Raw genomic sequence first — 18,438 nt, forward strand, 5'->3', positions numbered from 1 at the left:
AATAACAACATGAGGAATTTCAGGATTCTACAGATTACAAAGGGACAGTGATATATATGCAGATTGTACTCTGTGACCGATGCCATCACAAACAAAGTAGTGAGATGAAAATAGCAGGATACTATAGAAAACAAAGTGTATGCAGGGTTCTAGTTTAACAGACTTAATAGCCAACACAGAAATTAACAGGGCAACCATATCATAAATAATAGATTGTGATAGAAAATCAACAATACTGGGGCCAATGGGGAAGGGATAAACGGGTGAGCACTGTATTTGGAAAGGGATAGAGGAAGTAGAGGGAAATTACTTGAGGGGCAGGAGGAATGGCACTATACAGTTAAACAAACCTTTCTGATCAGGTTTGTTTAGGGGTCCCTGATGAGCAGCCCTCTGTTTGATAAATACAGCTTTGAGCAGGACTATAAATCTGTTTCAGTTCTAATAGTTCTTATGTATGACTTACTTTCAAGGTCAGGAGGGCCTGGGATGCTTTCCCTACTGCTGGCAAGGGAAAACCTAGAGGGGACTTCTTGCCATCCTAACACTATTGATTTTCTAATACCTTGTAATTTTTCCCACCTTCAACTTAGCCCTCAGTGTTCTCCAGGCAATTGTGTGCCCATCTGTCTAATGTGCTACGAATCTTACCATCTGTGCCCTTACTAATATTTCTTCTCTTTCCTGCTGGTACCAATAATCTTTTCTCTTAGATTAATTAATATAATCAAATTAAGCTCTGAGCAGTTCTTCTCAATCTATATTTAGCTTTACATCCCTATTTCTATTTCAGACTTGGTGAAAGGTCTGTGCATTGAAAAGCATGTTTTTTGTTAGTTTGTTTCAGTTGGTCTTACAAGATTGTCATTTTCCATGTGTTTTGATACACATACCCAGATTTAGATGTAATCTTTAGTGCACCCTTACTCCGCCCAAGCTATGTGAACTTTTCTGCCTTTTAAGTTCCTTCATTTGTGGAACGTAATATTAAGACAATGTATCAGGCTTCCTGTTCCTTAAGTGGAGTCCTATTAAGAATCACTTTCCTCTTTTCAAGTTTGTCTACGCTTGCAGAAAGTATAGCTCAGAAGTGGGATTTGCAAATATGGGAAATAAAGAATAGGGATGTTAAATTTTGCTATTGTTCAAATTTATAGCTTATAAAGTAATAACAAAGTGTCAGGCAAGTAAGAGGTCTCAGTGTGGGAGATTGCAGACTTTTTTGCAGACTTGAGAAAATCATCAGTTCTGGATTGAAAGGTACTTTAGCAATAAAGTCTGAACATTTATAGCTTTGTTCTGCTATATGAATTACAAGGGTTACAATTTAGTTATTTATTTTGCACAATATAAAGAAACTTAGTGTAAAGAATGTGTGTGAAAGATAATAAAGGATTTCTGATGGAGGGTTTTCCCACAGGTGGTTATGATGAAGAGAAGCCAGGACCTGCTTCTAAATTGCTGGGTGGATAAAAATTCTGGAAGGACTTGAAATTGCTGATAGATGAACGCAGGAAGGTAAGAAATTTATGAAACCATACCAAAATGTGGGGATTATTTCCATGTTAAGTTGCTGCTTTTGTTGAAACATGTTTCTCAAGAATCAGTTTAAATGCAGCTTTTTGGATTTATCACTTTTCCCCGTATGTTGTCATGAGTTACATTGTGCTGTGAAACATGAGATTCAAATCCTGAAAAGGTACTCAGAGGTTTGCTGTGTAAAGTGAACTCCTTGACTTTTCAAAGTTGTAGAAAAAATAACTTTTTCCTTGGTTTTACTAACTGGGATGAACAGTCTGTATAATAAGGAAGCTACAGTTTTTGTTGCAAAAATTTAACTTGTGTTAATGAGCATGGAAAGACAGACCCCTTCAGGTGGAAGACACCTTCAGGAAGAAAGACACCTTCAGGTGGATAGGCTTTGTGTAGGATGTTCCACCTGCATTTGCTCAGTATCAAACTTCCACAAGTGCAATCATGTACAGTGGTAAGAGGGGGTCACAGATGAAGTGCTCATGTGAGAAGTTTAAGAGAACTTCACCTTAAAAAATGATAGTTAAATGTTGAATGCATTTACTATTCTTTGAAAAGTGTGAAATTTTCATTAGGTCTGAGCATACAATAGGTGAAAAACTGTAACTGATGGAATGCTATCACTTGAATCAAATTCAGAATAACCTTATATCAGATTGTAAAACTTCAATATTTTTCTTCCTCTTTGGTATAGTGTGTTGAGGGCTGTAGTTGTTAGAAAACTTGCCACTGAAGTTTTAGAGGCGATAGTAAAAAAATATTTCCTGTGCTTTCATGGATATTATGGATCCTCACTTTAAAAATAAATTGTTTAAAAATGTTGTATATTAGATTATTATACAATAATTACATTATTTTGTCCACAAAATTAATCAATATTAATAATCTTAATAATAACAACAGCAATAATAACAGCAGTTGAACTAGTGCAGTATCATCTAACTGTTTAGTAAAAGGTGTTGAATACAAATCTTGAAAGCTCATTTACTTCTCAGATCTACTAATTGCAGCCTAGCAATTGTAGTTTTGTAGATGTTGGGCTGAATGAAATAGGCCATATGGAGTGATGGCATCTATACAAAGTCATTTGCATATATAAAGGGAGGCAAACACTGAGTATTTACAGAGAAGACATTAGGAAGTAAAATTATCCTACCACTGTAAATTCCCTCAGTCCAAGCCTACAGAACAGAAGTAACTCTGCACATTTTGAAAGTTAAATAAAATTGCATAGCAAATAACTTTTTTGCACCTGTTGTTCTTAGAAATAGAAAACAGAAGTGCCTGCTCTCTCCTAATCACCATCTGACTTGCCATATTTCCTCCTTCCTCTGGTTTGTATCCTTCCTTAACAGGAAGGAAAGCATATGTTCTGTTTAAAATAATACTTCGTTAACCTTTGCTAGTGCAAAGGAGGAGAGCACCCTCTCACCCTCTATGGTTTTCTCACAGTTCTTGGCTTCTGTCAAGGTAAGTAGGTAAGATGCTGGATGCTTAATCAGGGTATGAATCTTAGTGTCCTCAGATATTCTGGGTGGTCCATGACAATGAACATCAGAGGACTCATTTTCATCACAGCACAAAATTAGCTTTGTGATGTCTATTGTTCTTTAATTTCTCACTCATCACTCTAGAAATGTAATCCCAGGTGTCTCATTCCTATGCAAGCAGATGTGGAAGCTCATAAACTGAATTGCAACCTGAAGGAATGAGTTATTCTCGGAGCTTTTTGTTGCCAGGGAAACTACATTCCCAGTCTGTGTATGTTTACCATAGCCCTTTTTTCCAAAGCTGTCTAAATTTCATTTTGTGGCAGCCAAGAACAGAGTAAGATAGAGAAATAGTAATATATGTCTAGTAGCTTTTATCATCTGTTTCTTAAATAATATTACAAAAATAGGTCATGCATTCTGTTGCAGCGTATGTATGTCTTTAATAGATAAGTGACAGTCCTAAGAATTATGTAATATACATGTTTTGGTCCTTTTGCTATTTTCCTGTGCTCCACTTATAATGTAGTCTCAATTAGAGTAAATTCAGGTATAGTCTGAATGTCTAAATAGATATGTCTCAATAAAAAAATTATTTCGGGAGAAACTTTTTTTTTTTTTTCTTTTCCAAATGTAGTATATTTTCCCAAATTACTCAGTGGTACAGAATAAGAATGGAGGCTACTGAATCATGCTTCACCAAAGGGGACACTATCTAAGGGACTGTCATTTATGGTAGAATTTGAGAATTTCTTTATAATAGTTCAAAATACCCATTTTAACTTCCGATTGTATACAGGAAATTGCATCTTAAATTCTGGTATTACTATATACAGAACATCTACTATGACTATATTTAGGGTTCTCTTTAATGTACTAGTGTTTTATGTACTTTTTTTTTTTACTTTAATGTACTAGTATTTTTCCTTTGAGGATCATAAAGTTAGATTTAAGTCACTAAGAAAAGCCAATCTGCAGACAAAGGTATCAGACAATTTTCTTTTGAATTGCCTAAGGAAATAATTTTCAAAATTGTCTCTCTAAAATGTAAGTGGATAGTGGCATGGTATAAAAATCTGTACTTGTTCTCTCTGGAGACAACTTATGTGACAGACTGCCTCACCGCTTCACTATTTGTGTCAATGCAGTTCTCCAGATTCAGCAAAAGGGGCTGTTCCATACTCTGTACATGGCAGCCACTGTGCATGGCCACCACATAGGCTATTTCTACTAATCTTTCCACATCAGCCACAGCCCTGTCCATATTATTTTCTTCTGGGCAGTGAAACACAGAAAAGTTTGCTTTTTACTCATCTGAGAAGGAAAGAAGACCTTACCATTACTACCTCTTATTTTTTTAGCATTTTTAAAAAATCATAATCATTGGGCCTTGCATCTTTAAAAGCAGCTTGTAGGAGCTATCTAAAAGCTCTTCTGTTGTGCGGAGCCTGAAAATGACCAGTAAAAAGTCAGACAATGAAGCAGATCCATCAGATTTCTTGTCTCCAAATTATTTCTCAACAAAGTATGTTGTCACTAGTAAAATAAATGAGGTAAATATCTTCAGCAGAATAATGTAACTATTAAAAATCCCAGTGGAGCAGTGATTCACTTAAGGTGTGAATCAGAACTGAAGTGGGTTTAAATACTTCGTCTTTGCAACCAGCAGGTGCCAGCAAGAAGGAAGATAACTAAAAGGTGAAAGATTTTGAAACATGAGTTTGAATAGTGTTCAGGTAGCTCAGCAAAGAAACTATTACTTAGGTAAAAAGAATTGCTATGGGCATTGCAAAAACATGATGTGAATTCCATGTTTTCAAAATGAATATATATGTATATATATGAATATATATGTCATCTATATTAGAAGACTGAACACTGTAGAATTTTAAGGGTCTGGACTCCAAATTCAAGTACTGCTAGCTCCTGATATAGGATTTGGAGGTTATTGGATAGATCATCATTAATCAGTGACAAACTAGATGAAATTACTGATAGCTGATGATACCCTGGTTCTACCATTGGTAAAGTGAATCCTAAATGTTACAGTAAAATGGGGGAATCAAAACAAAATAATTCAGGAGTTCAGAGTCTGGATTAGAAGGTAGCATGTGGATCTATATGTGGTGTTTGTCATGTTTTGTTATGTTTCCTGGTGTTTGGGAGGAAATGAAAAAAGCAAAATTTAATTATTGTTTAAAAGCTCATTTAGGTGGGATAAAATTATTTGAATTTTATGAACAGACATAACCATGACACAGCTATTAGCACAGAGAAAGACCTTGAGTAAATCAGTAGACACTAGTGCAGAAGGAAATGAAAGAATGATGAATCTACCAGGTGATCTGCAATTTGTTCATTTGAATTTGGAAATTGGTGTCCAGTAAAATGGTCCCCAGGTAAAAAAAATACGTCTGCAATGAGAAGCTTGTCCTTTCTACAAAACTGTTGAGTAAATCTATGGCTGAACATGGAAAAGATGCAATTGGCATTAGCATGAGGAAGAAATCAATTTGTTCTGGATTTTTAATACATTACAGCATAGATGTCTTCAGAGTTTGCACCCTCTAGGTCAAGTGGCCTACCTGGGATATCTTCTATGAAAGCAGAATACAGAAAGACACTAAAAGAGGAGATGCATGAGATAATTTTCTATTTTTTTTTCAAACTGTAAATTGGAAAATCCTACATAGTGAATAGCCTCACCCACGCTCTGTTGGGACCAAATCTTATATCTACTTAACTCTCCTAATTTTCAAAATGGTCATGATACAGTTATTTTATGTAAATAACACTTTACTAATAGGATTTTTTTTTTTTTTCCTTCTAAAGTTCCATTTTTTAAAGAGCCTGGTGTTACTACCAACTCAGAGTCTGGCACAGTCTTCTTCAATCTGTAGGTATATATTTGCCATTCTGTTTTCAATCACTATGTAAGTTTTGCTTGAACTGCCTCATTTTTCTCACATAACAGACCAGAGCAGTGAGAGTTTGCAAAAAGAAGGAGGAAATGCCTTTTGGGAGTACTGGTTTAATAAAAACTTTGTTTTCTGAGCACTACAGATTTATAAGCACAAGTGCACCTAATTCCCTGCCTATATACACAATTTCTGTCTGCAGTGGAATTGCACAGACCAGCTATCAGTCTGTCTCAGAGTCCTCTCTTATTCTTTGCAGAAATGAATCTTTCAAGAAATGGTGTCAGGACTTCTCTTATATGTAGAATGCTACTGAGGAAGGCTACAAAAATTATCAGAGGACTGGAATGCCTCTCCTATGAAGAAAGACAGAGAAAGCTCAGGATGTTCAGCTTGGAGAAGAGAAGGCTCTGGGGTGACCTCAATGCGGCCTTTCAGTATTTAAAGGGGGCTTATAAAAAAGATAGAGAATAACTTTTTTACATGGGCAGATAGTGATTGGACATGGGGAAATGGTTTTAAACTAAAAGAGGGGAGATTTAGATTAGAGGTTAGGAAGAAATTCTTCACTCAGAGGGTGGTGAGGCAGCGGAACTTGTTGCCCTGGGAAGCTGTGGATGCCCCATCTCTGGAGATGTTTAAAGCCAAGTTAGATGAGGCTCTGGGTAACCTGATCTAGTCAGTACCATCCTTGCCTATGTAGAAGGGTTGGACCTAGATGATCTTTAAGGTCCCTTCCAACCCAAGCCATTCTATGATTCTATGAAGTCCATGTGATGTTCCTGAAGAGGGAATATTGTGCAGGAGGTGGCTATCATGTATTGACTGTCTGTGGTCTAGCAGACAGTAGAAAGCTTTCAGTACAAGTTTTGTCTTGTAAGTTTGAAAAAACTATGGTTAAAATAAGGATGGTTTACCTTGCCATATTGTGGAAGCATGGAAAAATTTACCATGGTGATCAGATGGTCTGCAAATAGTCATTTGTATCACTTTTTGGGGGCCAAAATCCATTATAAGGTAACCACTGCTATTCTACTCCTGAAAGACATTATTTACCTTCTACATAAAAATTATACGTGATTTTTAATTTTTACTAATAAGCAAAGTTTATAAATGCAGCCTACGTGATGTTCAAACCTCAGGTCTCAAATATATTTAATACATACTAGCCACAGGAATAAAGTAGGGTCGCTATGTTCCTTCTGGTATTTATTTTAGAAAAGATGCTTGCTTTAAATAAAAAATAAAAACCTCAAGACTTTCTCTGAGAAAATAGTATCTAACAAACAGTATGGAACTCTCCAGAGAAGCATTCAGTGGAACCTCTACTATCACACCTCCTGTTGAGCATCAGTCCACAGGCTCTGTCCTTGTTCTCTGTCCCAATGACATTTGATTGCTCTTTGCTCAGAATGACTTCAAAAGAGTGTTGTCACTCCAGAAAGAAGATATTCCCCTGTGATCTGAATGTTTTCCCAGCTGGATTTTGAAGCTATACATTTTGTTTGCAGGCATCAAAAGGAAAACTGTATACACAACCATTTTAGAGATAATCTTTACTCATAGTAGTTTTAAGAGTTTTTTTTTAGCAGTTTTTAAAGTTTTTACTGTAATAGCAGTCTGTAAAGTAGTTATTTTCAGATGTTGATGTATATACATGTTTTCATGTTTTTCATACACATTATATAGTGCACATTAACAACACAAATATTAGTGTTTTTGAATTTAACAACATAATATTAGATAACACAAAAATACTACATGTTACATATTATTACATAGTATATTATTTAGGCACCACTTCTACATGTTTAATGATCAGTTTTATAACAGTGGAAATAAGTATGTGTTTATTTGAATCTAACCAAATTTGTACTAGTCACTTTTTGAGTATGATCCTGTCTTCCTTTCCATTACTGTTAGATGTTCTAGATATAAAACCTAGTTCATCTTTGAATTACCATGTCACCTGATCATAAAACTCTTTCAGAGTCTAAAAGCACCTCTTTGCATGCAAATCTGGTTAAATGTAACAGACAGATCTCCTTGAACTGACAGGGCCATCACACAAAGCTAAAGAATATATTGTGAATTAGTTTGTTATTTTATCAAGATGAAGTGAAATGAGTATGGAGACATACTTTGCCACCATCAGAGCAGGTAAACAGGGAATCACATAATCTAAAGTATGTTGGCAAAAGCAAGACAGCCTTTGGTGTGTTTGGATGCATATTCTGCTATATGTTAAACTAGGTTTGTTTATGATTTTCTGAGAATTTTAATAAAAATAGAGAAAACTATATGGTTTCAGTTAAGCAATACTCTTACTTACTTACTCACTCTTGTGGGTAAGAAAATGCTTAAATGAATTACAGGGGAACCTGGGGAAAGAAAGAACCACTTCCTGGATATATGCATGTGAAAAAGACAATGGACAAAGTAGTTCATGAATTTAACTTTAAGTGAAAATTAGAAACAAGCTAAGATATCAATACTGTGCTCTGTCATTTAGCTACTATGCAGCACTGCCCTTGTGAATGTTTTCACTGTTCAGTAACTGAAAGGCAATTTGCCTTTCAAATGAATGACAGGTCAGCTTCTGCTCACTTTCAGCAGGACAAGTGTGTTGAGATGCTAACTTGCTATTAAATGGCTAAAATCCTTAACCATCACGCCTATCTTTCCCTGCCAAACTTGTGTGTTGACATGGTTGGTAATAAGAACTATAAACCTAACGAGCAAGCTGGTCAGGTTTCTGAGAACACTTCCTCCTGGCCTGTTCTTTTCTGCTTCCTTGATTGCTATTCTTCCAGTGCTGGCAATTATTAGTTGAGTCAGTCGTAGATACCTTAATTTCAATTTGATTATATCAATACAAGTTTTTCTGAGTGGGGCTCTGTAATAAATACTACTTTGTCATCTAATTATAAGCAAAAAAAGATACAAAAGCTGGCTCTATTTGCTCATTAATTACAAAGGTCTAAAATCTGTGTAAAAAGTATAAAAGTGCTAGCTGTTCTTAATGTTGTAGAGCATCCTTTTGCTGAATGTCTACACGTACATTTGGGTGTTAGTAGACTGGGTTCCGTAGGACATTGAGCTTACTTCTGAGTCAGACAGGATAATGTCAACATATTATAAAGGCATACTCTAAAGGCACCCTGTCATGCAGCAACCCTTTCTTATATTGCTTCATTCTTTATGGAAACTGCATTGCAAGCTCCTGGTTTGAAGGAGGAAAATTCTTTGGTTAGGGAGAGTACAGTGTTAACCCAGATAGATCAAAGAACACACTATTTCCCTTGCAGGTTTTGCAATGAAATGGTTAACTAAGTTGTTGAGATTTTAAAATGTGTGTGGTTAGAACACAATGAAGTCCACTCATGTGGATAATCTTACCTTTATTGTACTCTGGATGATGCAGAGTGATGAGAGATCACTTTGAGAAAAAGGCAAAAAGTGGTATTATTCAATGAACTGAAATGACTTCATGTGGTACACTAACTCTGTAAAGTGCTTTTTTCTTTTTTCTTTTTTCTTTCTTCTTCTTTTTTTTTTTTTTTTTTCCTCCTTGTAAAGGTCTGAAGCATGAAAACAAAAGCCAGAGCAGCTATTGCAGTCTACTTGTGTGACTTGTGTCCATACACACTTCTATGTCTTTATTTTCCTCAGGGCATTTGGTCTTAGTTAAAAAATAAATAAATAATTTAAAAAAATCATTCTGCAAGGTCAAAATAGAGCTGATTCACATCAGAGGAAGACAACTGTCATTTCCCTATAGCAAGACATTGCCTTGCTGCAGTGTCAAAATATCGTGTGCATAGAGTAAAAGTGCATATTTAATAATAGGTTTTCCTGTCTTGCATTGCCATATTTGAGTGAAAAATAACTCAAAAAATAGAATCTTTTTTTGGTACTACTGGAACTCAAAGATGGTACACAGAGCTCCCATATGTCACTGGTTAAGAGCAGATCTAAAGCTAAACCTGAAATTATGGTGGGAGTTTTCTTGCTTGAGGTGATTTCTTCTGTAAATAACTTGTTTTATAAATATATTGTAATGTGTTAGGAAAAATAAAAGATTTCTTCAGAACTGTGAAATTCTGCAACGTGTTTTCTTAAGTACTTGTTTTGCACAGGGATGATTTAACTCTTGTTATTAATTCAATTTCCTTCGGAAGTTTCAATAAGGAAAGGTGCCTTTTTTTTGTTTGTTTCCATTCATTTTTATTTCTTTTGGCAAAATACCAAGAATAAATAAATATTATAGATCCAGTTTAGTTAATAATGCTGCTGGTCAGCTTATGGATAAGCATTCAACTCTGGTGAGGTTTGGTGGAATAAATTTGGTATCACGAGCTCACCTCCTTAAATTCTTGTAGATTGAGATGATCTAAATAGCCTAACGGTTTCAATGCTTCACACCGTATTTAATTTCTGGAAAAAAAATGCAAAAAATCATGCTTCTGTAAGATATAACTATTTTTTTTTTTCAATTCCTAAATTCTAAGGAAGTAGCTCTCTGGCTCTCTGCAGCTCCCTGGGGGGGGAGTGCCAGTCTCTGCTCCTGGTCACCAATGACAGGATGGAAACGGCACAAAGCTGCGCCAGGGGAGGGTCAGGCTGGACATGAGGAAAATGTCTTTACCGTGAGGGTGGTCAAACACTGGTACAGGCTTCCTAGCAAGCTGGTTGATGCCCTCTGCCTGTCAGTGTTCAAGACACATTTGGAGAATGCCCACAGTAACATGCTTTAACTTTTGGTTAGCTCTGAAGCGGTCAGCAGCTGGGCTAGATGATCTTTGCAGGTCCCTTCCAACTGTTCTGTTCTATTCTGTTCTGTTCTATGCTATTCTTCTTTATTCTATGCTACTCTTTTTTATACTATGCTATGCTATCCTAAAGTTATCCCTATTCTGTCATCCTATTCTAAGTTCAGGTGAACAGCTTGTGAACTTGAATTTAACTGATTTTAGCTGAGCTAACCTTATTTGAACTGGCTAAATTTGTGCTCCCATCATGTCTAATCATGTATCAGATTTTAGCACAGATAGTGAAGGTTTAATAAGATGACTTTGCAATGCTGAAATTGCTAAAACATGATTTACAGTCATTAAATTAGAAAACAAGCAAAAAAAAAAAAATCAATTGTGAACCTTTCCCTAATATTCTCTCTTTACTTTGAGAATATTGTGTATGGCACAGGAATTACATTTTGGCTTTTAAAATGAATTGTGGGAAATAAAAAAAAATGGAGTCTGGTGTCAGTGGAAAATCAAAATATGAGTGTAGATAGCATGTGCTGTGGCAGTGCAACAGAATTTTCAGCCTGGATGCCTGGGACTTATCTGTTTACAGTAGCATAGCAAGCTGCCAAATGTTTTGTTATTTTTTCCTTAAAGTCATCCATGCATTTCATTCTTTCCTTTTGCCTCTGCATCTTTTCTCCTCTTTCTGTCAAACTTTAAATCTTTAAACATATCCTAAAATTGTACCCTCTTCTTCCTTCTTTCACTATTTACTGTCAGGAAACATTTAAATTATGATTTTTGGGTAGAAATTGCTGCAGAAATGCTTCTTAATTTCTGGTCTAGAAATGATTACCATGCTATCTATAAACAGAAATGTTTCCCACATTTATCTTTATTCACTGCTGAGAGGAGCATTAGAAATAGACCTCTTACTAATTAGGTGTTTGACGTGTCATGCTCTTTCTCTTCTAGCTGTACACTATTGTATATATTCTCTACAGCTTAATTTCCCGGTAGGAACAGGGTTATTGTGTGTGGCAATGTAAATAAGCATTGTTTTCCATGTACAGTAACGAAAAAGGCTTCTCCTTCACAGGGCTGCAGCAGCTGCACGTGGATAATCTTTGCTCTCTAATTTTACCTGTGACCTGCCTTGATGGCCCAGAATTTGAGTGAGAATAGTCATAGACTGGGTAAAATATTTCCTGCTGTTTAGCATTTTTTTTTTGTCTACTGCTCAAGATTTCCAAAAGCACACTCTTACTAAGTAAATTGAAAATATAATTTTATATTTCTTCTGCTGTTCTGTTCTCTTCCTTTTTTTAGATACTGTTTTGCCTTTTCCAGGATGTTGGTGAAGATTTTCTTCACCAGAAAGGACTGTAATCAACTATCTAATTCTTGTCTTTGTAGTGGAACTATGTGATAGTCCCTGCAGTCAGTAACAAGATTACAACTTCAAACTGAACTTTTTCTCTTGTACTCTAAACTGTTGGGATGAAACTATTGGCCAATCTCTTAATTTCTCTCTACTCCCATATTTGAAATGGAGACAAAGGAATGTATCTGCTATCTCACCTTGATTGTTCAACTTAGCCATCAATGTTTGGAACTTAAGTTATATAACACAGGAAACAAGTCTCTAAGGGTCTTAATAATTTATTATTAATATTATTATATCTATATGATAGTCATAGACTGTGGAGGCACTCTATGTCCCTAATGGGAGTACTTTCATATCTCAGAGTGCTGTAATAAAGCACTCTTGGGGGCCTAGCTATTTAACTGTTTGTTTTGCAGCAAACTGGGAAAATTACTTGTCATATAATTAGTTAGATGTCTATGCTTCCATCAGCAAAAAGCCAAGAATACTTTCAGGGCTGTCCTAACTATGGGTCATCATTGTATTTTCATAAGACTATATATATATATTTGTATATATATACAATTTTTTTTTTTAGCAAAAAACACATATTGACATTGAATACTGTTTTTCCCAGTATTTATTTTTTATTCTGTATTAAAAATCTGTGAAGTCAGCACATCTTGACATTAACTTACTATTGCTACAATACTTATGAAAATTAATTATACTTTTAACAACTTATAATAATAATATAATAAAATAGTTTATTTTTCCCATAAAGTAGATCCTTCTCTAAGCAATCATTAACTGTGCTCTCCTCCACCATATATTTCATCTGATTAATATTTATGAATCATTTCACACAGAGTGGTGTTCCTTCAAGATCCAGGAAGACAGGATGAAAACAGAAGAAAAGAAAATAACAATAATAAAGTCTTTCCGGGGGGGTTGCTGTTTTGAAAACCCGGAAAGCACAGTTAGAACATTTATTAATAGTCTGGTACTTTAGGAAGAACCATTGAAAACCTTCCATAAATAAAACACTTTCTGAATCTGAAATTTGTTTTGATGGGAACATACTGATTTGTGTCTCTGCTCTCGGGAGACACTGCTTGCTTCACACTTTTGATGGCATGCTGATGCCTGGTGCTGTCAAAGAGACAGGAGAGTCTTGCTACGGCTCTCTGTTTCTTTGTGAAGCTCGCTATTCAGGGACCTGGTTCCTGATTTCTTGGCAGCCTTCTTTTCACTGTGCTCAATTTCCCAGAGAGATGGCTCTTCAATGAGTTAGAGAGTCTTGAGCAGCTGTTTCCATGATTCAGTCAACCCATATAATATGTCATTTGCATCACATTATATTTAGTCTCGCTATAAAACTAGAAATTAGCTGAATTTCATATTACTGATGTGTTTCTATAAGTACTTCTGGAGGTTTATGACATGAAAAGTGTATATACTGAGACTCATAAACTCAGAAGTGAATAATGTCTCCTTTCTCACCAGTTTGTTCACGTCTGCCCCATAGGAAAAGTGTCCTGGCAAGATAACTGGCAATAGAGGACAGCTGTCCAGGCATTTAGCACTTCAAAAATATGTCTGTATAGGACTTTGTCAGCTGGCCTTACATTAGCAGGAGATTCATAAATCAATATCTTGATTACATTCTTCAAAGTTAATCTGGGTAATAGGAAATCCTGAGGGTTATATTTACATTAAGTAGAATTCCAAGGAAGAAATCTTCACTTCAAGTTAGTTAGAGAGCCCTGGATATTCTTTTATATATATATATATATATATTTAGAATGATTGCAACATATCCAAAAATCTTTATCCAAAAATCTTAGATGGATAGAAATATTATTGGATAAAATTCAAGTCAGAAATGTGTTCTAATAGATGAGCTTAAGTATCTGTCAAGAATGTGAAATACCATCTAAGTACCAACTAAGATAATGCAATGTTAAGAAAGCAGTGTACTGGAATGAATGCAAAAATGAAAGTACCCTTACTAGACGGAAAGTGTTTTATAACTGCAATGTTGTACATTACTTCTGGCAGTGATGGCAATGCAGTTAATTAATATGGTCTTACAACTGTTACTCCTGTGTCTCTTGACCTGAGATCAGGCTCTTGTAATGTGGGGTGAACTAGCTATATCTTTAGAAATGTTTTGAAGACAGAGCTCTTTTGGGGAACACATTACTGAGCTCACTGAATTTTGAGTTTTTCATGTTTGTTTCTGTCAAATCCTAGCCAGGCAAAACTAGGGATTAGATGTAAGTTACTGTTTTTTTTTTTTATTATTATTCTTTTTTTTCTTTTTTAGCTACACAGTTTGTGCAGGATTAAAAAAGTGTATAAGCTGTGGTGGCCTGTTGATGGTACAAAAGCATGGTACAGGTTGTTTGAACAAATCTGTGGCTCAGAGTGAGACTTCGTAGGTGTCCAGTGAGGTATTATTTGTGATTTCTAAGGAAAATTGCAAACAATAATATACTGACATGAAAACTGAGGTACTGAGTTACAAAGTGACTTCTTTCTCATTGGATCTCTGTAGGGAAACTTATATTCAGAGATGGAAGTTTTGTCTGTTTCTTTTATTTGTGTGTCCACAGATTTTGTTCTAATGTTGTTGCTGTCTGGAGAGAAGCAGAACAGACCCCCCCTCCCCCTCCTTCTCCCCTCCCCTTTCCCCACCCCTCACATCACCCCCCAGCTTTTTATAGGGAAATAAGAAAGATCTGAAACTCATCTGTGTAAAAAATCTCTATATGACAATAAGTAGGGAAATAGGCAAACCTGAGTGAAAGCTTTAGTGGATTCAGTTAGCGCTAGTCTGATTCCATATTTAATGCTTTCATGAATTTTGAATGATTGCTATGGGAGAACTTTCCTTGAGGCTGTTTCACTCACCAAAGTGGCAACATGGTGTGCAAAATGACCTTCTGCCCATAACTGATAGCAGGAACAACAGCACATTGAAATATGCCTCTGGGGAAGTTATAATGGCTGCTCAGAGGATTTGTAGAAGCAACTGGCACTCAGCTTCTTGGTCTGACCATTGTCAGGTGGTATCACCCACTTCATCTTAAATTGTCCTTCTGGAAGCCCGTGTGAGCGTTGTCTTCACATGAAGTTTTTGTTCTCCTATCTAATTCAACAGAGAGCTCTTTGCAGAAGGCTATGCTGGGTGAATTTTTGTATCTTACATACCGTGTTTGTATAACTAGAAATGACTCACACCTCACTACCATAACAGCTGTTAGCTGGCCATAAAAAGCTGAAATATATCTCACTGCATTGGAATCTTAATGAGCAAACTCACTGCTCCCATTGCCAGCTGAGTGCTGAGCAATACTGATAGCACAGACAGCTTGCTTAGGAACACTGTCATATGACTATAGCTTTCCTTCCACCACATAGCTGCCTTCTTATGGAGTTTCTTTTTCTACATAGTGCTCTTGGACATCTTGAAAGTTGGCAGAATACTGCACCTGAATTCCCCAGTGGAAACATTTTCACAACTGACTGTACCTGCCACTCTCCTGATAGATGTCTGCAAGTCCTAGGAGGTTTCATTTTATTGTTATGAAATAATTGGCACACTCTGGATGAAATAGCGTACATGTGCCTGCTGCTAGAAGCACAAGTCTTTGTTAGACAATCTGTCTGCATGAACATTTTAATGTTATCAGTATATTTTGTTTTGATATTTTATTTATTTATTTATAGTGAGATGGGCAAGTTACCCAAGTAGGGGATTGAAACCCATGAACATCCGAGTACAAATGTTTTGGTCAAAATTTCTTCAGTGAGAACTGCAGTTTGACCGACACTTTGCCAAATCACTTCTCAGAAGTTTTTCTCTTTTCATAATTAGGAGTTAAAACATTGCAACAGCTATGATAAAAACATCCCTTGGGAAAGAGGTCACTTAATAACTCAGTTTTCCTGTCAGTCTGTTGATTATTTAAATACTACATGAAATATTTATTTTGATTTTTTTATTTTTATTTTATTTTATTTTATTTTTCTATTTGATATGGAAGAATAAAATTATTTACCATTTAGCAAATGTGTCTTCAACAGCACTAGTGGAATGGAGAACTGGGGGGAAGGTACCTCTGTATTTTTTACATACATGCATTTCTTTGTGATGCAAACTAGTACAAATGCTGAAGAAGAAAGAACCCCTAAAAGAAACACATGAAAAGAGCAAGTACAGAGATTAATTTGTAATTTTTGATTACATGCAAATTCAGTAAACTGTTTTATAAAAGTGTAACTGTATATGAAAACTCAAATATTTCTCCCATGCACAGCTGATGAGAATGACTATTTATACCATTGATTTTTTACAGGTGAAATAATTGTGAACAAAATGGGATGCCTGGTACATATGGAACAAGGAGTTTTTGAGTTACAGGTATTTATATTACAAATCAGAAATATGAAACTAGACCCCGATACTGTACTGTCCCAGTACTGTCTTTCAGGTTTTCTGTTTCTATGTATTTTTTCACACAATCAGTAACTTTAATAACTTAAAATTATTATTAAATTGATATTTCATAATATTTTCTTAATTTCTCTAATATTTTCTTAACAAAACCTACTGCTCTCAGCACTAGTCTGAAGATTTTTGGAGTACTGTGGATATCGTATTGCACTGAATCTCTCAAAACGTAATTATACTGGTCTTTGCACCAACTTGATTTTTTTGCTGTAAGATCAATATATATATACACAATGTCATGTAGGCTGAGTTAGACATAGTATTTCACTTGAATGAATCATAAGTGTCATGTTCTTTTAAGTGTGGTTATTTAGTTTATTTTTTTGTTTGTTTGTTTTTTTTTAGGTGAAGACAGTAAATATTGAAACCCTAGCTTATAACACTGCTTATTCTCATTTTATAACACTGATTTTTTAAAACCCAATCTGAAATAAAGATTATGTAAAATAAGTAGTTAATTTGCTTCTTCACATTAATTTTGAATACCTGTTTTCAAGCCAAAATCCCTTTCTGCATTAGATAGATATGGCAGTAATTTATTCCAGAATGTGTTCATGAAAATAAATGTAAAAGACCTTCTCACAATGTCTTTTTCAACCTTGGAATAAGTTAAATAAAGTCCCTTAGTTGATCATAAACCATAGACTTGTGTAGCTTTGGTGATACATGTTCTGTCAAGGAGTCAGACTCCTCTGCAGTGCAATAATTATCCTGATCAATAAAGTAAATTAGGAGTAAAAGACAGACTGTAAGAGGAAGATTCTGATTAGAATGGAAAACTGGTACCGGAACTTTATTGTTTGATCTTGCTTTTATAATAATAAAAAAAAGACAAAATTAAAAATAGAAGTGCTAGGATTAGTTTTTGTTGGACAAATTTTATTTCTAATCTTATATAAATAATTATGGCCAGTCAAACTCTGAAACTTAGAGTCCAAAATACTCCAGAATTTTAATGCTCTGATTCTGTTCTGCATTGCTGCTGCCAGCATTGGTAGCTATTATAAACCCCTTCCAAACTTGTAGCTAAAATGTTATGGTGGGTCAGGTAGACATGTCAGAGGTAAGAAGCCTATGTAAGTAGAGTCCTATGGCATGGTTTTCTTTTCAGTGTTTGATATGAGCTACTTAACTCTGTCCTAACTGGAACCAGGACAGTCAGGTAGACATGTCAGAGGTAAGAAGCCTATGTAAGTAGAGTCCTATGGCATGGTTTTCTTTTCAGATATCTGATCAATAAGTTTAAGCCTAGAAAGAAATAATCTATTGGTTAAATTTGTGCACCTGTACATGAAGGAGGAGGAGCTGCCTCTGCAGCCTAGACCAAACGCACCTTCCACCAGCTGCAAGGTTGAAATTGTAGTATTTAACTATTTATAATTAGTATAAGTACTTAATTGTAGTAGTGAACACAATCAAATATCCATCTGAACTGGTCTGAGTAACAACCACCAGGGCTGGACCATAAGGCTGAAGGATTTGAGGGTCTAAGGACCAACAACTGCAGGAGATCAGGGCCTGGGTGCCTACTGCTGGATTGACTGTGTCAAGCACAACCTACCTTGAGAAACGTGTGTGCACATTTGCATGTTCAATCTACTGAACTTCTATCTTCCTCGGGTGGAGAGGAAGAGGAAAATTAAGTCATCTGTCATTCATGTTTACGTGAATACTGTATGCATTTGTGTGGGTAGAGGCACTGTCTCAATCTGTGTGGCTGGTCATAGGTATGATGTTTGTGTTGTGTGTTTGCACCTATAGGCAGAATGTACTTGGCTTCACTACTGCATGGGGATGCAGAACTGCTGCAGCCTTACAGGGACAGGGGAAATCCCAGGGGCTCAGTCCCCTATTCTCTAAGAGA

General features: G+C 35.7%; 1 long non-coding RNA gene across 3 annotated transcripts in view; it reads left to right on the plus strand.

Annotated features, from left to right (window-relative positions):
• Positions 1–17,631, plus strand: part of LOC125180378 (uncharacterized) — a 91,412-nt gene extending 73,781 nt beyond the window's left edge. For 2 of the 3 annotated variants that reach the window (XR_010829518.1, XR_010829519.1), the window contains 3 exons: positions 1,421–1,518; positions 16,420–16,484; positions 16,920–17,631. This is a non-coding gene — a long non-coding RNA (uncharacterized lncRNA). Of the gene's footprint in view, positions 1–986; positions 1,261–1,420; positions 1,519–16,419; positions 16,485–16,919 lie in introns of those variants that run through there. The other variant, XR_007158885.2, reaches the window with a different exon arrangement.
• Positions 17,632–18,438: the final 807 nt, after the last annotated feature.

The sequence above is a fragment of the Anser cygnoides genome, chromosome 2 (assembly GCF_040182565.1).
Source record: "Anser cygnoides isolate HZ-2024a breed goose chromosome 2, Taihu_goose_T2T_genome, whole genome shotgun sequence".
Classification (NCBI taxonomy): domain Eukaryota; kingdom Metazoa; phylum Chordata; class Aves; order Anseriformes; family Anatidae; genus Anser; species Anser cygnoides.